Source organism: Antechinus flavipes, chromosome 2 (assembly GCF_016432865.1).
Source record: "Antechinus flavipes isolate AdamAnt ecotype Samford, QLD, Australia chromosome 2, AdamAnt_v2, whole genome shotgun sequence".
Taxonomy (NCBI): Eukaryota; Metazoa; Chordata; class Mammalia; order Dasyuromorphia; family Dasyuridae; genus Antechinus; species Antechinus flavipes.
In genome coordinates, this window is record NC_067399.1 from 534,807,369 (window position 1) to 534,824,738 (window position 17,370).

The 17,370-nt window shown below is 43.8% G+C and overlaps 1 long non-coding RNA gene across 1 annotated transcript in view; it reads right to left on the minus strand.

The window, feature by feature from the left end:
- LOC127551212 (uncharacterized) overlaps positions 1 to 14,188 on the minus strand; it is a 33,644-nt gene extending 19,456 nt beyond the window's left edge. The window contains exons 1-2 of the long non-coding RNA XR_007951030.1: positions 14,053 to 14,188; positions 2,605 to 2,777 (exon numbers count right to left, since the gene is read on the minus strand). This is a non-coding gene — a long non-coding RNA (uncharacterized LOC127551212). The remainder of the gene's footprint in view (positions 1 to 2,604; positions 2,778 to 14,052) is intronic.
- Positions 14,189 to 17,370: the final 3,182 nt, after the last annotated feature.

The following is a 17,370-nucleotide window of genomic DNA, read 5'->3' on the forward strand; positions in this document are numbered from 1 at the left end:
GGAGGGGAGGGGCAGCTTGTCCTGCTGTGGTTCTTTCAGGTCTCCTTCAGAAGGCAGAGAACTCTAAGGGCCAACTCTTTCATCTCCAAGATAGACCTAAAGAATGGGAGGAGGGGGTGGTCTACAGGGCATCCTTGACACTTAAAGAATCTGAGGTCCCAAGATAGGATGGTTATTCAAATTAAATCAAGTTAAACAGGGACAGTCTGGTTTAGTAGAAAGATTCCTGGATTAGGGGTTCACATTCTGCCTCTGATAATTACTAGTTTGCATGAGCTTTGAAAAGCCACTTGACTTCTTTGGGTATCATTTTTCTCATGTATTAAAAGGGGGTCCAAGAAGAGCTGGGGTACTTCTCTCAAAGAGCATTCATTTAATGGCTAGATAGCCCAGTGAATAGAGTGCTAGGCTTGGAGTCAGAAAGAAATTTACTAGCTATGTGACCCTGGGCAATTCATTTAGTCCTATTTGCCTCAGTTTCCCCATCTGTCAAATGGGTTGGAGAAGGAAATGACAAATCATTTCAGAATTTTGCCAAGAAAACCCCAAATGGGGTCATGGAGAGTCAGATATGACTGAAAAAGAATGAATTACAACAACAAAGAGTTTTGGGAATCCTAAAGCCCTATACATGGTGGATAGATATTAAAAAGAAGAGATAAAAGAGAAGAGAAAATTAATTAGATCCTTGATGGTTAAGTGGTTAACCAAAAGTTATGTTAATCTGGGACAGAAGAAGATTAGCTGGTCCTAAATCCCATGTGATCCCAGTCATAGGCAGGGCTCTAAGCATCCAGGAAGTCAAGAAAACATAGAGCACAGGAGACCTGAAATAGCTAAGAGCCAGAGACCCAGGGAGGGGCAGTCACCCAATGCAAGGGTCAGTCCAGAAATCGGAAACCCCTCAGGTAACCATAACCCAAAGAAGACGAAGAATCAGGGACAGAAGAAAGAGAATTGGACACAGATGTGGATTCTAGAACTGGCTTTGGGACCACTTGAAAATGTGACTTTGAGCAAGTCAGTTTCATCAGCACTTGGAATCAGGGAGACCTGCATTCAAATCCTGACAAAGTCACATACTAACTTTATAACTCTTTTCAGCCTCAGTTTTCTCATTTATAAAATGACGATAATAGTAATACCTACTTTGCAGGATTGTTGTGTGTTGGAATCCTTACTAACTGCTAACTAATTAGAGTTGATCTAATCTTACAAGAAGATGTTTTGGCCAGAACCTGAAACAAGGTACTAAGTAGAACTAATCAATACAAGGCTTGTGTTCCCACCTTTACTCATTGGAGTTCAATGAGTTCATACCTCCCTTGAAGCTTTTTGGGCCAAAGAGCACTATGGGAGAAAACCCATAATCCCTCTCTCTGGAAGGAGCATAAATAGGCCAATGGGCCAGTCGAAGGAGTTCTTCAGAGGAAGACGCTACAAGTGGAGATTTCACCGGAATGACATGAAGAGTTGGAGCTGGCTGGAGGCTGAAGAAAGCAGAGGCAGAGGCTGAAGGACCAGACCTTTGGATTTGACGACATTCGGAGAGAGCTCTTGGAACCAAGCAGAGAGATAGGCCTCTAAGCTAACCGGGCTATATTGGAGATAATAAAAGATCTGAACTTTTATCACCTGGCTGCGTTTTGAGAAGAAAAAGCTCACCTCATTTTGGCGCCTGAACAGGGACCGATTCAGATCCATCTGAACTAGATCACAACAGTTGTGAGTATCAAATTTGCAAAATATTTTACAAACCTGAAATCTCTTTACAAACATCATATTATTATTATTGTTGATATTATCATATGAGCTCTACTATCCTTTCTAATTCTGATATTCCATAATGAATCATTTGAATTTATTATAGCTGGATGGCAAGTAGGAGAAATGAATGTGAGGGCAGCAAGATGAAATAGCAAGAATCATGAAGTTGGAATCACAGAATCTGAATTCAATTCTTGCCTTTCTCATTTGCTCCTTGACCCTGGTCATATAACCCTTTTTTTTTTTTGTCTCAGTTTCCTCATCTGTAAAATGGGAAGGTTAATCTAAGGTCCCGTCCAGTTCTATATCTGCGATGATCTGACTAGATGTGAGCCCTGACACTATTTGGGGCAGAGATGAGTCATACAATATTATAAGAGGAAGAGGTCAAATGAATTATCTAATCTAAACCTTCCCATTTTATATTTAGTATTCAACATACACACACATACACACACACACACACACACACACACACACACACCCTTTCCACTGGAAAACTATCTCAAATTCAATGCTTTGTGAGTCCAATTGTACTCATAAACCATTCGTTACTCATGAGCCCCTACTGATGTGTCCACTTTTACTAGTCAACAAACAGGACTTAATTTATTCAAAGTAAAGGCATTTAAAGGTGTAGCATAACAAGAAAGGTAGCAATGGAATGTTTTCTGTGCCATCCATAATTCCATTTTACAAATAAATACACCATCAGTGGGAAGAGTGAACACACCCAGGAAAGAGAGGGGTGGCAAGGAACACAAGTGAATGGGCACAAACACATTAAGTACATGCAGGGCTAGGACACATGTGGAAGGACGTATGGAGAGAGAATACCAGTTCTTAGGGCGTACGTGAAGAGGCAACTCGTGTCTCCAACACCACAAGCCTGTTGATGTGTTCCGAGAGTGCCTTTGAATGACCAGTCTCAGGTAGTCACTTCTCGTCATTGCTCTGCTGAACCCTGGAATGTTCAGTTTTTGGCTTCCATGGGGCATTGCTGCTTCTCTCTATGAGAAAGGATGAGTTCTGTCATCTCTTGTTTATCTTGGAGCCCAGAGATTTATACTTCAGCTCTTTTAGGGAGTCAAGCTCTTTGTACATTCAATATCAGACTAAAGAAACACCCCTACCCCCACCACACGCAGCTGCTCTTTCTCCTAAGGAAAGGAGAGCTGTCAGGAGCCAGCCTCTGAGCAAGGAGTGACTTTTTTCTTCAAAAGCCATCCAAGAGACAACCTTTTTTGGAATCCATGATATCTAACCAAATAGAGACACCAGAGGTATTTAATCTGTCTTTGAACCTACCAGGGAGCTCCACATACTTATCCCAAGTCTCTATCTGATTTAGAATTAGAAAGTCCTTGTAATTTTTAACACTTTTATGGGATCTTATGCCCCCAAACCCATTTCAGGGAATGCTATCAAAGAAATCTTACATAAACAAACACCAGGATCTGAAATACCTGGATTTTGTTTTCTAACACCAAGATTCTTTGATCTCCCAAGAAGATGAAAAGGAAATGGGGGAAAAAGTAATGTGGAGAAGTATTGCCTTCTGCTTCTTATCTTGTCTTAAAACAAATAAGATAGCATTTCCTTAAGGAAAAAAAAAAAAAGCACAGTTCTGGCCCATAATAGGTTTCACATAAATACTTACTCCCCTTTCCCAAATCCCTGTCTTTAGAATGTATATGTGGGTAGCAACAAACATCCTTAGCTTTGAGTCATTCTGACTATAGACAAAGCAGCGAGGTGATATAGTAGTAGACGGAGTGCCAGGTTAGAAGACCTGAATTAAAATCCTATCTTAGACTCTTATTAACTGGGATGCTACAGAGGGAAGTTCAGAGGGAGAAGTTATGTAGAGTTTTGGCTCAAAAAGAACAGAGCTGCCTAACAACTGGGGCAGCCAGGTGGTACCGTGGAGAGAGTGCGAGGCCCAAAGTTCAAATTTGGCCCCATACTCACTAGCTGTGTGATGCCGGGGAAGTCACTTAATCCTGTTTGCCTCCGTTTTCTTATCTATAAAATGAGTGGAGAAGGAAATGACAAACCCCTCCAGGGTCTTTGCCAAGAAAACCTCAAATGAGATCATGAAGAATCCTAAATGACTGAATAACAACAGCAACATATAGATAAGGAAACCGGAGCCTGGAAAAATAATTAACCCAAGGACAGAAAGCTAGTAAACAAACAGACTGTATTCTAAGGCTGGAAGACAGATCTCCTGACTCCTAGGAAACTCCTAAAATCTCCTCAGTAAACCCATGATGCTTCTTTGTAAACACCAAAAGGAGTGAGAGTTTATCCTACGGGGGTGGGAAGTCCTGCGTTGAGTCAACAGCAAATCCAGGCTTCAGACCCTAACCAAGAATGATTCCCACTAGACTGTGGGAACTCAGAATGGCTGGAGAGGGGGAGCCGAGGGGAGGGGAGCCAGCCCCTTGTGTTCTACACATTCTAAACAAAGAGGCTCATGTGCTACCTTGAGTCATCTGGCCCTGGGCTTCTCATGGCCATCTGCTAGTTTCAGAATAGGGCACTGAAGCCATAGGGACCAACTCCAAGCATTTTCTCCTGTTCCCGTCTGGAGAGACAGTCTGGGTTCAAGCAGGCCAGAGACCATAATAGTGCAGTCTGCCCTGGCTCCAGTCTATAGAAACAGCCCTACTCTTTCAAAAACAAACAAAAAGCAGGCTTGTCTGTTAGCATGCAGTCGGGGAATAAGGAGGAGGAAAGAGCAACTTCCACAAGTTTCCCTCTTTGAGCTTAAATCAAGAATGACTTTGGATGGTAATCGTCATTTTTCTCACCAGAGACGGCACAATCTTTAAGCTCCCTGAAACTGACTGGCTTTATGATCTTGGGCAAATCACTTCCTTTATTTAGGTCTGTTTCCCCATCTGAAAAGTGGGAAATCTCTATAATTCCTTCTAGTTCTAACATCCTACTATGCCCAGAAGTTCCACAAGAATAGAAAAAATGTCTTCTATGTTCTCGGAGTCAGAGCCAGTGGAGGTCCATTGGACTAACTTGGATGACATTTATATGTTCCGTTGCCAAACATTTTTTAAGTACTATGTACTGGTTAATGGAGATACAACAAGAAATAGTCCTTGCCCTCAGGAAGATTTTGGGAGAAATAACAGGGGTATATATAGATATATATCTATACATGTACATTCAAAGTATATATGGGCAGTTCTGCTGTGACTCAGAATACTCATTCCTTAAAATACCTCACTATACAAAACAATGCAATAAAAAGTGCAGAGTTTTGGGGGGAATGAAGTTAGGGATACATACCTTTAATATATTACCAATTCTATATTAGAAAAACCCTTCCTGCCTCCCTCCCTCCTTTCTTCCTTCTTCCCTTCCTTTCTTCCTTCCTTCCCATCCCTCCTTCTTTTCTTCCTTCCTTCCTCCTTTTCTTCTTTTCTTCCTTTCTCTCTCTTCCTTTCTTTCCCTCCCTTCCTTCTCTCTTTCCTTCCTTCCTTTCTTCCTCTTCATTCCTCCCTCCTTCTCTTCCTCTTTCCTTCCTTTCTTTCTCCCTTCCTCCCCCTTCATCCCTCTTTTCCTTCATTCCTCCTCATACCTCCTTTCTTCTCTCTCTTCTTTTTCATCCCTCCCTTCATTCCTTCTTTCCTCCTCATTTCTCCCTCTCCCTCCCTTCCTTCCTTCCTTCCTTCTTTCTTTCTCAAATCAGAAAGGCCTTGTGACAAAGGTGTTGTTTCTGTTGTATTTTGAAAACTAGTGCTTCTAAGCAATCGAGTGACAAGGAATCACATTCCAGACTTTGGGGCAGCTTATGAAAAGTCATAGAGACAGGAATGGAGCGTTGTGTGGGAAGAACAGCCAAGAGGGGCCAGTTTGAATAAACCATAGAATATAGAGGAGCAGTCAAGTCAAATCAACAAGCTTTTCACCAAGTGCCAGGCAGTGTATTAGCATTAGGAACACAAATAGGAGCAGAAAGAAAGACAACTTCTGTCCTCAGGGAACTTCCATTCTATTGGAGGAAGATAACACGGGGCAAGGGGGTGGGGGGGAGAGGGGAAAAGAGGGGGTAAGGGGAGATGAAGGTGCCAGCATGAGGACATGATAGAGTGAGTTCTATGGAGAGTCAGCAGTGAAATCTGCAGATGAATGAGTAATGTGTTGTAAGTACTCTGGATTCAAATTGGGAAGAATTTCTATTTTATTCAAGAAACAATAAGGATCACTGAAATTTCTTGAATGGGATGGTTGTTGTTGTTCAGTAGTTTTTAGTAGTATCTGACTCTTCATAATCCCATTTGGGATTTTCTTAGCAAAGATATTGAAGTGGTTTCCATTTCCTTCTCCAAGTCATCTGACAGATAAGGAAACTGAGACAAACAGGGTTAAGTGACCCTCTGGAGTTCACACAACTAGTTACTTGTTGGTGGGGCAGCTAGATGGTGCAGTGGCTAGAGCACCAGCCCTGGGCTCAGGAGGGCCAGAGTTTAAATGCGGTCTCAGACACTAGCTGTGTGATTCTGGTAACAGATTGGTACCTTACTCCAATTCCTTTGCAAAAAAAAAAAAGCTTCTGAGGCCAGATTTGGACTCAGAAAGATGAGTTCTGACTCCGGGCCTAGGACTCTGTGTACTTCACCACCTAGCTGACCCATTAAATCAATGTTGTTTTATTTCATGCTTATTATTACAAGCATGATATATATATATATATATACACCCTTGAAGAGAAATACCCCAGTTCATCTCAAGCCCTCTTTTAATGGATGAGGAGAATGATTCCCAAAGAAGTTAGTGACTTTCCCAAACTCCCATAACTAGTAAGAAGTGTCAGAGGCAGTGCTTGAACTTCTAATCCAGAAATCTTCCTTCTATACCAAACTGTCCCTGTTTTCCTTTGATTTAATTTGAATAACCGTTGAGCCTTGGGGCCTCTACCCACTGAGCCACCTAGCTGCTCTAGTAAGTATTAATGAGAAGATTTTATTCCAGGTCAGCATTCCGTGCTCACAGCTTATATTCCTCATGCCATTCGATTGACTGAATCCAGGTCAAAGAACTTGGCTTTGAACGCGTTAACGCCATGCCTCTGCTGCCTCTTGGAGAGCTCTCACTCGTGCTCCTCACTCCATTACCCTTGTGAACAAACTTCCTGACTAGACCTACAGTCACAAGACCCAGACTATTCCCCAGGCTGTAGCCATGGCCAGAACGGGCCAAGACCCTTCCAATCTGTCCGTAAAGATCACAGCCGGTTACAGGGTACAAGGAGGAAACTGCTTCCAAAGGCAGTGTCCTTAACCCTAGCTCCCCATCTCTCAAATGAACATCACTGGTCATGAGACTGGGCAGGGAGTGGGGATGATTCGATCCTTCTGATTGGATCCCGATCAGCAGTTACTCCTTTTCTCTGACAGACTGCAGCCCCTCCCTGCCTTTTATTTTACATCTTTCCTGTATTTTCCCATTAATCTGCCATAGAAGGCCCTGGACGCCACCTTCTGATTCTCTTTGCATTTGGAGGATAACAGTGCCGCGCTCAGTTCATTCTCACTCCTGGATAAGTAGCTCAAAGGGCATAATGTACGGAAATGGGTCAAAAATATCATCTCGTTTATAGAAAGGATGGAACTTTTAAACCTCAGCTCCCAGAACTTCAAGTGCTGGACTCCATCTCCAGCTAAAGAAGTTGACTGATAGAGCCATGGATTCAGAATCCATAAACCAAACTTGATATCTGCTTTCCTGCTAGTCCATTGTGTTCAGAAAATAATTCATCATCTATATTATACCGGTTATTTTTTGAGAGTTAATGGAATAAACTCTGGCTGTGGAGTCAAGAGACCGCCATTTAAGTTTCATTTTGGCCATTACATAGGCAGTGGTGATGGCAACAGTTTCAGTGATCAAGAAAACCAGATTAAAGTTCAGGAAACCCAGGCTCAGTTACATTTCTGCCACTAAACATGGGACATTTGGGAAACTATTTCCTGGGCCTCTGCTCTTGAAGAGGACTGATGATCCTAGGGCTTCCCATCTCAAAGAGAACCAGAGAATCTGGAGCATCCAATCTGGTCGTCCTATTTTACAATGAAAAAAACTGAGGGTCAAGAGTATTGACTTATCTAAGATCATGTCCTCTGCCCCAAAATCATGCCCTCTTTCTATTATACCTTCCTCTGCCCACCTCAAGGAGAATCAAAGAGTTACTGGCAGGCAACACTATGCAGCAGAAAGCACTATAAGCTTAGAGCCATATGGGTAAATTGGTAAATGTTTAACAACTGGCTTTATGAAAAAATAAATGTAACAAAAACACATTTAAGTTTGATCTTCATTATTACATTTTATCCCATCATCTTCTTAAGTACAGGCAATCAACAAAACAATAAATGAAGCTCTAATTTGTGGCATTTACTACTCTTAATATACTTTATTTTCCCTAATTACACGGAAAACAGTTTTTAACATTCATTTAAAAATTTTTTGAGTTTCAAACTCTCTCCTTTCTTCCCTCCCCTTCCTACCTTTGAAAGGGCAGGCAACTTAATATAAGTTTTATATGTGTAGTCATGCAAAAACTATTTCCATATTAGTCACGTTGGGAAACAGCCCCCCAAAGCAAGAAAAATAAAGTGTTGTTTTGTTTTGTTTTTTTTAAATATGTTGCATTTTTTCATTTGGTTTGCATTTACTAATTTCTGAGGTTTAAATGTTTCCATGGAAAATTTAACAATCAGCTCTTGTTTACTCAAACTCAACCTTGCATCCTGAATTTGAACCCCCACTTATACCCCTGTGATCTTGACAAATCTCTTCCCATGCCTGGTCTCAGTTTCCTCATTTGTAAAGTGAAGGAGGAAAGTAGTCTACTCTAGATGTTATCTAAGGTTTTTTCAACTCTAGGACTATAATCTGCTGGAATTTGAGATCTGCTGAGGTTTAAAGCATCTTGTTCAGTCCCCACATTTTGCAGATGAAGACACTAAGCCAACAATCTGCCCAGGAGGATTAGGTCGGTCCAGGGATGTGAAGGCCCTCTGCCAAACAGAAGCCTTCCTCAAATCTCTTTGATTCTGGTTAAGAGGAAACCCCTCCCACCTTGACCCCAGATAAAGGACTCCAACCTTCTCCTTTCTGTCTCTGCCTCCCAAATGGCCCACGGAAGGTTTCCTGAGGTAATCTCCTGCTAGGGAAGATTTCAGTTCCTGAAAATCTCAGCCTAAAAATGGGAGGGATTCTCTTCTCTCCTGCCTGTTTGCATTTGACACTTTTTACTACCAGGGGTAAGCAAATAGCTCAAGAGAAAAAAAGAGAAAGCTGTGAGATTTCACAAGTAAAAGTGCTTCAGGAAGAACTAGGCTTACTTGGGCCTCTGTTTCTTTTCACTCCCAATGGGTGAAAAATCCTTGAGAGACCTCTCTTTCCTGCAAACATCTCCTGCTGGGAACAGGGCTTTCTTGATCCCCTGTGGACTCTGTCAGGGACAGCCAAATAAAGAGGGAAATTCAGCTTTTGTAGTCCCAGGAATTTTTGCAGGAAGAAAAACTGCAAGAGTCTAATCCATTTTAATGTATTCCAAACTAATAAGTCAGTCAAGCAACAAGCATTTATTAAGCAACTACTTATGTTCCTTCATCTGCTCTAAGCTTTTCATGACAAAGACAAAAAGAAAATGGAGCCATCCCTGTTTTGATCAGAAACAGTGGATTTAAGTCCTGTCTCGGACCCCGACTTGCTGTATTTTCTGTGGCTAGTCCTTGCTCTTCTCTGTGTTTGCCGAGTCCCTCCTGGGTGCCTAGTTCTGTGCTAAGTTTGGGGACAAAGGAAGCTTACAAAAGAAGCCCTGTGAGACACGTGGTCCTAATCTTCAAGGAGCTGCCTTCTAGCTGGGGAGTCAAGACTAACACACATAACACCATCAGAGAACACTAGAAAGGAGAATATAATGAAAAACTTAATCATTCGGGGCGAACCATAAAGGCAACAATAGTCCAGAGGATAGGGCGATCATCTAGGGCCGAAGTAATCAGGGAAAGAGTCGTGGTGAGGGTGACACTTGAACCGAGGCTTGAAAGGCAGAGTTTTGATAGAAAAGGAGAACAAAGAGAATCCCAAGTAAGGAGGGAAGCACGACAGCCAGCAGAGAGACTAACAACTGACTTACACCCAGTGCTTTAAGCTTGCAAAATTCTTTCTATAAACCATCACATTTGTATTGCTTTTCCTATTTTACAGAGAAGGAAACTGAAGCTAGGATCAGGGAAGTGACTTGCTTATTTACGGTCAGAGAGCCAGTTCAGAAACTACCTCCGGCACTCTGCTCTCCAACGAAGAAGCTTCTTTTTCTCCAAGGCAATTAGGAAGCTCCTGAAAACTGTTAAGGGTTTGTGTGTGTTTGGGGTACGGGGTGGAGGGGGGAGGGTACGGGACTGGAAAGAACAATGAAACTGGAGTCAGATGGCTTGGCTCTGCCTCATGGGCAACCTTGGACAAGCCACAAAACCCCTTATGGGTTAAATGTTTCCTCCTGTGTAGAGAAGATGGGGCCGGGTGAGAGGCTCTCTAATGTTCCTTGCAGATTAACACCCTCGGGAAAGCAGGATTCTAGGGAGCTGCGTCTGGCCCAGTCAAATGGGAACCCGATTGTGTACAAGGGGAAAAGCAGAGGACTGGGTCCTGGAGGGAAACACAGCCCGGCATGCCCCCTCGGGCCTGACAATCTGAGGAGCTACTCTCCACTTGCCTGAAAGAGCCAGGGCCAGACGAGGCCCCGGGGGACTTCTATTGTTTGAGCCTCTCAGTTTCCCCCTCTCACTCATCGCCTCTCAGAGACTTGGCCCCGCATCAAAGTACTGTGTTTTTAGTCATCAGATCCTTGCCTGGAAAGGAAGGAAAACTCTCTTGTGTCTGCAAAACGCATTGGCAGGGCCAAGGATGGTGACTGGGCCTGGCAGGGCTGCAAACAATCGGTGACGGCAGGACTTGGCCCGGCCAGAACAAAACCCTTCCCGGGCCGCGTACATGCAGCGGTTTTTATGCAGCTATCCCCCCTCTCCCCCTTCCAAAAGCTTCCACAACACATCTTTTCCACTCGCCTTCTGAGCCAAACATGAAGAGAAAGCACATTCCCCTTTCTTTCCAAAATCTTATCATATTTTCCTAATAAGTACAAGCTTCGCCGATGTGAAAGCCCTCTCGGTTCTCATTTAAAGGAGGAATTTCTCGCGCTCCAATTGATCTCATCGCCCCAGAAACCTTGCCCCTCGACAACTGCTAGCAATTAAAGATGAAAGACTGCCATGTTCTTGGGAAAATAGATGTGTGCTCTGCCCACTGGAGGGGGAGGTTGCTTCAAATGAGCCTGTCCTGAGCTTCGGGAGGAAAAAGAAAGCTGGAATATGAGACACAGCCTGAGGGGAGAAGTTGTTGCAGGAGATGAGGATGAGGATGATGATGAGGAGGAGGAGGACAAGGAGGAGGAGGAGGAGGAGGAGGAGACTGATATGGAGAGGATGCTTTAAAGTTTGCAAGATATTTTAAAACCGTAGGATCCTACAACAAACGGCATCAAGAAGATATAGTGGGAGTTAATATCTACATTTTATAGATGAGGACATTGAGGTACAGAGTTGTTAGATGGTTTGCCCATTGTCTCAGAGAGAATAAATATCCTAATAGAACTCGAAACTGCATCTTCCTTTCTCTAAGTCCAATATTTTAAATACTATGAGGTATTATTGCCTTTCTGTTATACTATATGCTATTTGAACCTCATCAATGGCATCAAGAAGATATTGTGGACATTAATATCCCCATTTTATAGATGAAGACATTGAGGTACAGAGTTAGGTGGTCTGCCCATAGTCACATTGTGATTGTTCAGTAGTTTCAATTGTATCCAACTCTTCCTGACCCTATTTGGAGTTTTCTTGGCAAGGATACTGGAATAGTCTTCCATTTCCTTCTCCAGCTCATTTTACAGAAAAGAAAACTGAGGCAGATAGGGTAAAGTGACTTGCTCAGTCTCTCACAGCTAGTAAGTGTGAGGATGGATTTGAACTTAGGAAGATGAATCTACCTGCCCCCTACCTGTCCTCGTGCTATCCCCATTACCCCCATTTTAAGTTTGAGGAATCAGAGACAAATAGGTATTAAATGATTTACCCAGGATCCCATGGCTGTTGTCTGAACTCGTATTGGCTTCTTGACTCTACTCATTGAGTCAGCAGTAGCCTCTATTTCAGGAAGAGGAAAAATGATGTGAAAGGGAGAAAATGAATGCACATGGACTGCATGTGATAAGGGGAGGGCGGCCTGCCTAAAGTGGAAGGGCCCCAAGGAGCATATTTGGGGTGAAACAATTCCCTCACATATAAATGGGTGGGGGGTTTAAAGAAGCACAGCTCGTCCTGGGGCTTCGGAGCTGGGAAGAGCCGGAGCGATGAGTTAGTCCCGATTTCGTGCTTTGTGGCCAGAAAGGGGAGAGGATTGGCTCAGCCACAGTGGTACAGGCAGAAGAGCCCGGGTTCCTCGGACTCTCAGTTCAACAGTCTTCCAGCTCTACCACAGTCACAGTCATGGCCCGGGAACAAGGCGAGACTGGGGCCTCTGCTGAGCTCCATCAGAGCAGAGACCGTCTGGAACATTGCTTCCTATCCCCAGGACTGGGGAGAAGCCTATGGAGACGGGATGGAAGATGGCATTTCCCCAATAGATGGGCTGGGCGTTGGGGGGAGAGGAATGGATCTTCTCAGGACTTTCTCACAGGGTGGGACAACAGCAGTTAAATTCTGTTCTGTAGTCTGGTCTCCTTGCCAGTCTTGAGGCGAGGCAGGGAATGGAGAGGGGAATTCTATCAGAGACAGTTTTCAGGCTGAATCCGAGTCTCCAACCCATCTATAGCTATGAAAAACTTCTGGAATTACTGGGTCCCCCATTCCATTTTGCGGATGAGGAAGCTGAGGTCCCCTGAGATCACAGGATCATAGAAAGCCTTGGTCCCATTTTTCACCCTGGCCCCTACTCTGTAGGAAGCGTCTCCCTTCTCCTCTCCCACTCTACCTCAGAAGGGCTGCTTTTCCAGGCTCCCTTCTGCCTCCAGCAGCATCCCCTTCGCTCTCCCGCTGCCCTTGGATCTGATGGAGTTCCGGCACTGTTTTGCACTCCGGGTGTTTCCCCCTGGGGTAGATAGTGTTGAAAGAGGATTCCTGGGAGGACAGCGATGCTTAGCCCAAGGAATGCCTCAGGAATGGTGGAATCTCGGACAAGAGGAGCTGGCCTCTGGAGCAGGAGCTCATTTCCCAGGCTCCCCGGCACGCCAGGAATGCGGCTTGTTTAGGAGATCCTCCGTTTATGCCCCTGGAGGCGAGAGGGAGGCAAGTCTGCTCAGCGTGGGCTCAGCTTCTGCTTGTGGAAAACTACTGCGTCTAGGAGATGCTGGGGGGCCAGGCCGGAGCCCTCCCCTCCACTGACTGAGGGCCAGCGGGGGTCTCACCTCCAACTCTGCGCTCTGTTCAACGAGGGCCTTCCCGAAGGGGTGGGCGGCTTTATTAGGCGGCTTGCCCCCTTAGTTCTGTTATGATGTCACTGGAGAGAAAAGACGCCCTTCTCCCCTCAGCCTGAAATCCCACCATTGCCCTTTGGGTTAAGCACTTACCTTTCAGGAGTCCCTTCCAAGACTCCGATCTCCCTTGCCCCTCAGGAACACTGAAATCCTTCATACCTCAGAATGAATGGAGGTGTCAGATCCGTCTCCTCCCGGGCAGAGGAGTGGGGAGGCAGAACAAAATGCCCCTCTCCAAAGAGGTGGCGGGAGGAGCTCTGAGAAGCTGCGGAAGATGAGGTTTGTGACCCACCCAGACGGTCGGGCTTGGGATGCTGGAGAAAGGCGCTCCTGTGGCTGGAAGAACGGTCAGATCCTGCCTCTTACCCTCGATGACTCTGACTCTTGGCAAGTCCCTCACCCACTCCGGGCTTCCTCTGGAAAGGGAGGGTCCAGGTAAATGGTCTCTCTCTGAAGTTTGCTTCCAGGTGGGTTTTAATTGACCATCGACTCCTGCTGTTTTAATGGGGCATATTCAGAGGTGCCCAGGATTTCCTTTTCCCTATGAGAATTTCACTTTTACATAACCACAGAATCCCTAGAATTGGAAAGGGAATCTAAGGCCATCTAATTAAATTGGATTAAGCCTTGTACCTGAGCAGGAATTCCTTTTCCAACATCCCTAACAAAAGATCCTCCAATCCTGCTTAGAGACCTGCAACAGAAAGGGAACTTACTATGGCCCAAAGTGACCTTTTCCCCATTGGCAGCTGTGCTGCTAAGGAGCTGTTGTTGTTTTCTTTTGGTTTAAAATCATCAAACTAGAAGTTCTGCTCATTTTCATAGGGGATAAGCTTGACCTCACCACAGACCAAGCCCTGGCCCACTCAGCTCTCCAACCCATGTGTGCCAGTGGTCACTGGGACAGTGAGATCATAGTGCCTCTGGGCCACCCATCCCCCTTCCTGGAGAAACAACTCTAAGAATAATCCCTCATCCTTTCATAAGAGTTGGTATTTCTACAAACATCTCCCTCTGAAAGATTTTATTTTGTAGGACAATATTTGGGATGGAAACTTACCTTAAAGGCCAGCCTCAGAGCAAAGGAGCTGTGGATCTTAAGCTGGCAGGGACCTCAAAGACCCACTAAAGTCCAACCTTCTCATTTTACAAATTAGAAAATGGCCTCAAAGAGATTAAATGAGTTGTTCAAAGTCACCTGGATGCTAGCAAATGGCAGACTCGCAGTGTTCTCAGTGGCTCCTTGCAAGGTCGGTGGAGCAGACGGGGTGATCCCCATTTTAAATTCAGCGCATCCAAAACTAGACACCACTTTTCTCCCGAACCTGTACTTCTTGCCAATGTCTTTATTCCTATTGATGACATAACCGACTTCCGAGTCCCCCAACCTTGGAATTTTCTTGGACATCCCCTTTACTGTCTTTCTTCACATCCAAATTAGTCACCAAATCCTTTCCATTCTGTTTCCATTCTTTCTCTCATACATCACCCACTCTGCAGTCCCTCGCCCTGGAGGCAGCTGGGTGGTGTAGTGGATAGAACTGTGATCCTTGGAAGACCTTTAGCCTCTGTTTGCCTTCTCAACTGTAAAATGGGGTTAATAACAGCACCTTGCCTCTCAGCATTGTTGGGAGAATCAAATGGGATAATACATGGTTAGCACAGTGCCTGGCATGTAGTAGGTACTTAATAAATGCTTATTTCTTTCTTCCCTCTCCTGTCCCTATCTCTCTTGCTTAGACAGTAGGAATAGTCTACCATCTTGTTTCCTTCGCTGTAATTTCTTCCCTCTCTAATCCATCTTCTGCATGCCTCCCAAAAACACTGGGGCATAGAGAGTAGTTACCCTCTGAGCCAAGAAATCTCAGACCCAAGTCCTGAGTCCCTCAGTATCCATCCCCAGAGCAACACCACGAGACAGTGATTACAGAGCAGGTGCTGGTCTGCATTGATGAAGGGAATTTTATCTTTGGGAGTTCCCTGTACCGATGAAGTGTCAAGCTCAGACCAAACACACACACACACACACACACACACACACACACATGTGCACACACACATACATATTTACTCACATGGCTATCCATGTCACTTGCTGCTCAAAAATCTCCATTTTCCATTATGGGTCACAAAAGCTATCATTGGGCCCCTGAACCCTCTTATTTTCCTGGTGAAGAAACTGAGAACCTGAGGTTGATCAATAAAGTGACCTGCCCAACGTCACACATAGCACAAATACAAATTTCTTAGTTTCATGTTCAAAGCCCTCCATAATCTGACACCAATCTGTAGCTATGACTCAGTTTTCAACATTTTCCTTTCACATGTTATATCTTGCATATAACTGGACTCTGCGTTGTTCTCTGATTTTCAGCCTTCTTCAATTTCCACAAATTCACCAAGTTTTTTCCTCTTCCTCCCCTCCACCTTTCCCAATCTTTCTCTTCCTTTCCTTCAAGGTGCAATAGAGACTTCCTCCATGAAGTTTTCCCAGATCCTCCCAGCTAACACTTTGTTTTCTCCTCATAACTCTTGTAACAATAAACCTAGATATCTCTTGATATCTCTCAGCACTAATCACGGTGCACTGTACTTTTTTGGGGAGAGGAGTGGGACCCGAATCTATTTGTGCATTATTAATAAAATAGGTTATTGATATTCTTGACTGCCAAAGATATCTATGGTGGTAAGTTTACAATTTATATGCCCTTGAAAAGTGGGTATTCCTTAGGGAGGCAATCAACTCTGATTGGTTAATAATTAAGGAGAGAAAATGAATATTATAGTGAGATATGGGCTCATGCTAATAATAGTTTTGGGGGTATGTGACCATCCAAGTCCTAGTCAAAGAGACTTTATTCTTCCCATCCTTTATGGGGAAAGGACACATGGTGGACCCAGAGGCAGAAAAGATCTAAGTTGGAATCCTACTTTTTGGTACCTACTTGTGTGACCATGAATGAACCCATCAATTAACATTTGTTATATATTTCCATCTCATATATGAGGATAATACTTTTCTCATGGGGTCCTCGAGAAGATCAAGTGAGATATTGTATCTAAAATGCCGGCTTTTTAAATTCTAAATGTCAGTTTGGGTTTTTTTTTTTTTTTAATTTTTACCATGCTTAACCTGAGAACCATACCAACTCAACAAATCTCTCAGTCTGCTTCCTTATCTGCAAAATGATGATTTTTTCCAATTCCAAACACATAGCTATAGCATCACTTTAATAACTATGATGGGGAGAGGTACCATGGCAAACTGGTTAGAGTCAGGAAAACTTGACTTCAAGACTCACAGTTGACATGAACTAAAGCAGATCACTTGGCTCAATAGCCCCAGGCATCTCTCTAAATGCAGATCAGTTGCTGATTTGCTTTGTCCTATGGAATTTCCTTACTACAAGTTTTCTAACCAATGAAATTGGAAGAAATGATTATTTCTTTCTTGTATTTACTAACTAAATATTGAATTATGACCAAGGTTTCCCTCCTCTTCCTCCCTCCCTTTCTACTTCCTCATCCAGAAATCAGCCAGTATGGAAAATCTTAAGCTAAGATTTAATCAGAGACAGTAAAGAAATTCTAAATTTAGGTAAAGGGGTGGATTCTTGCTCTTTGTGTTTACTCAGGTCTAGGAACATGTAGATTCTCCTTTTTGTAGATAGGCAATATGGAAATTGATAAGTCTTTTGACCAAAACTTGAGTGACCAAAGTCACGTACACCTAAGACTATCATTAGAATGAGCCCATATCTCACTGTCATATTCATTTTTTTTCATTAGTTGTTAACTAATCAGAGTTGATTATCTCCCTTAGGAATACTCATTCTTCCAAGGGCATATAAACTGCAAACCCATCACTAGAGATATCTTTGGCATTCAAGAATACTACTGACCATATAGAGCACCAGCCCTGAAGTCAGGAGGACCAGAGTTCAAATCTGATGTCAGACACATAACACATCCTAGTTGTGTGACCCTGGGCAAGTCACTTAACCCCAATTGCCTCAGCAAAATAATAATAATAA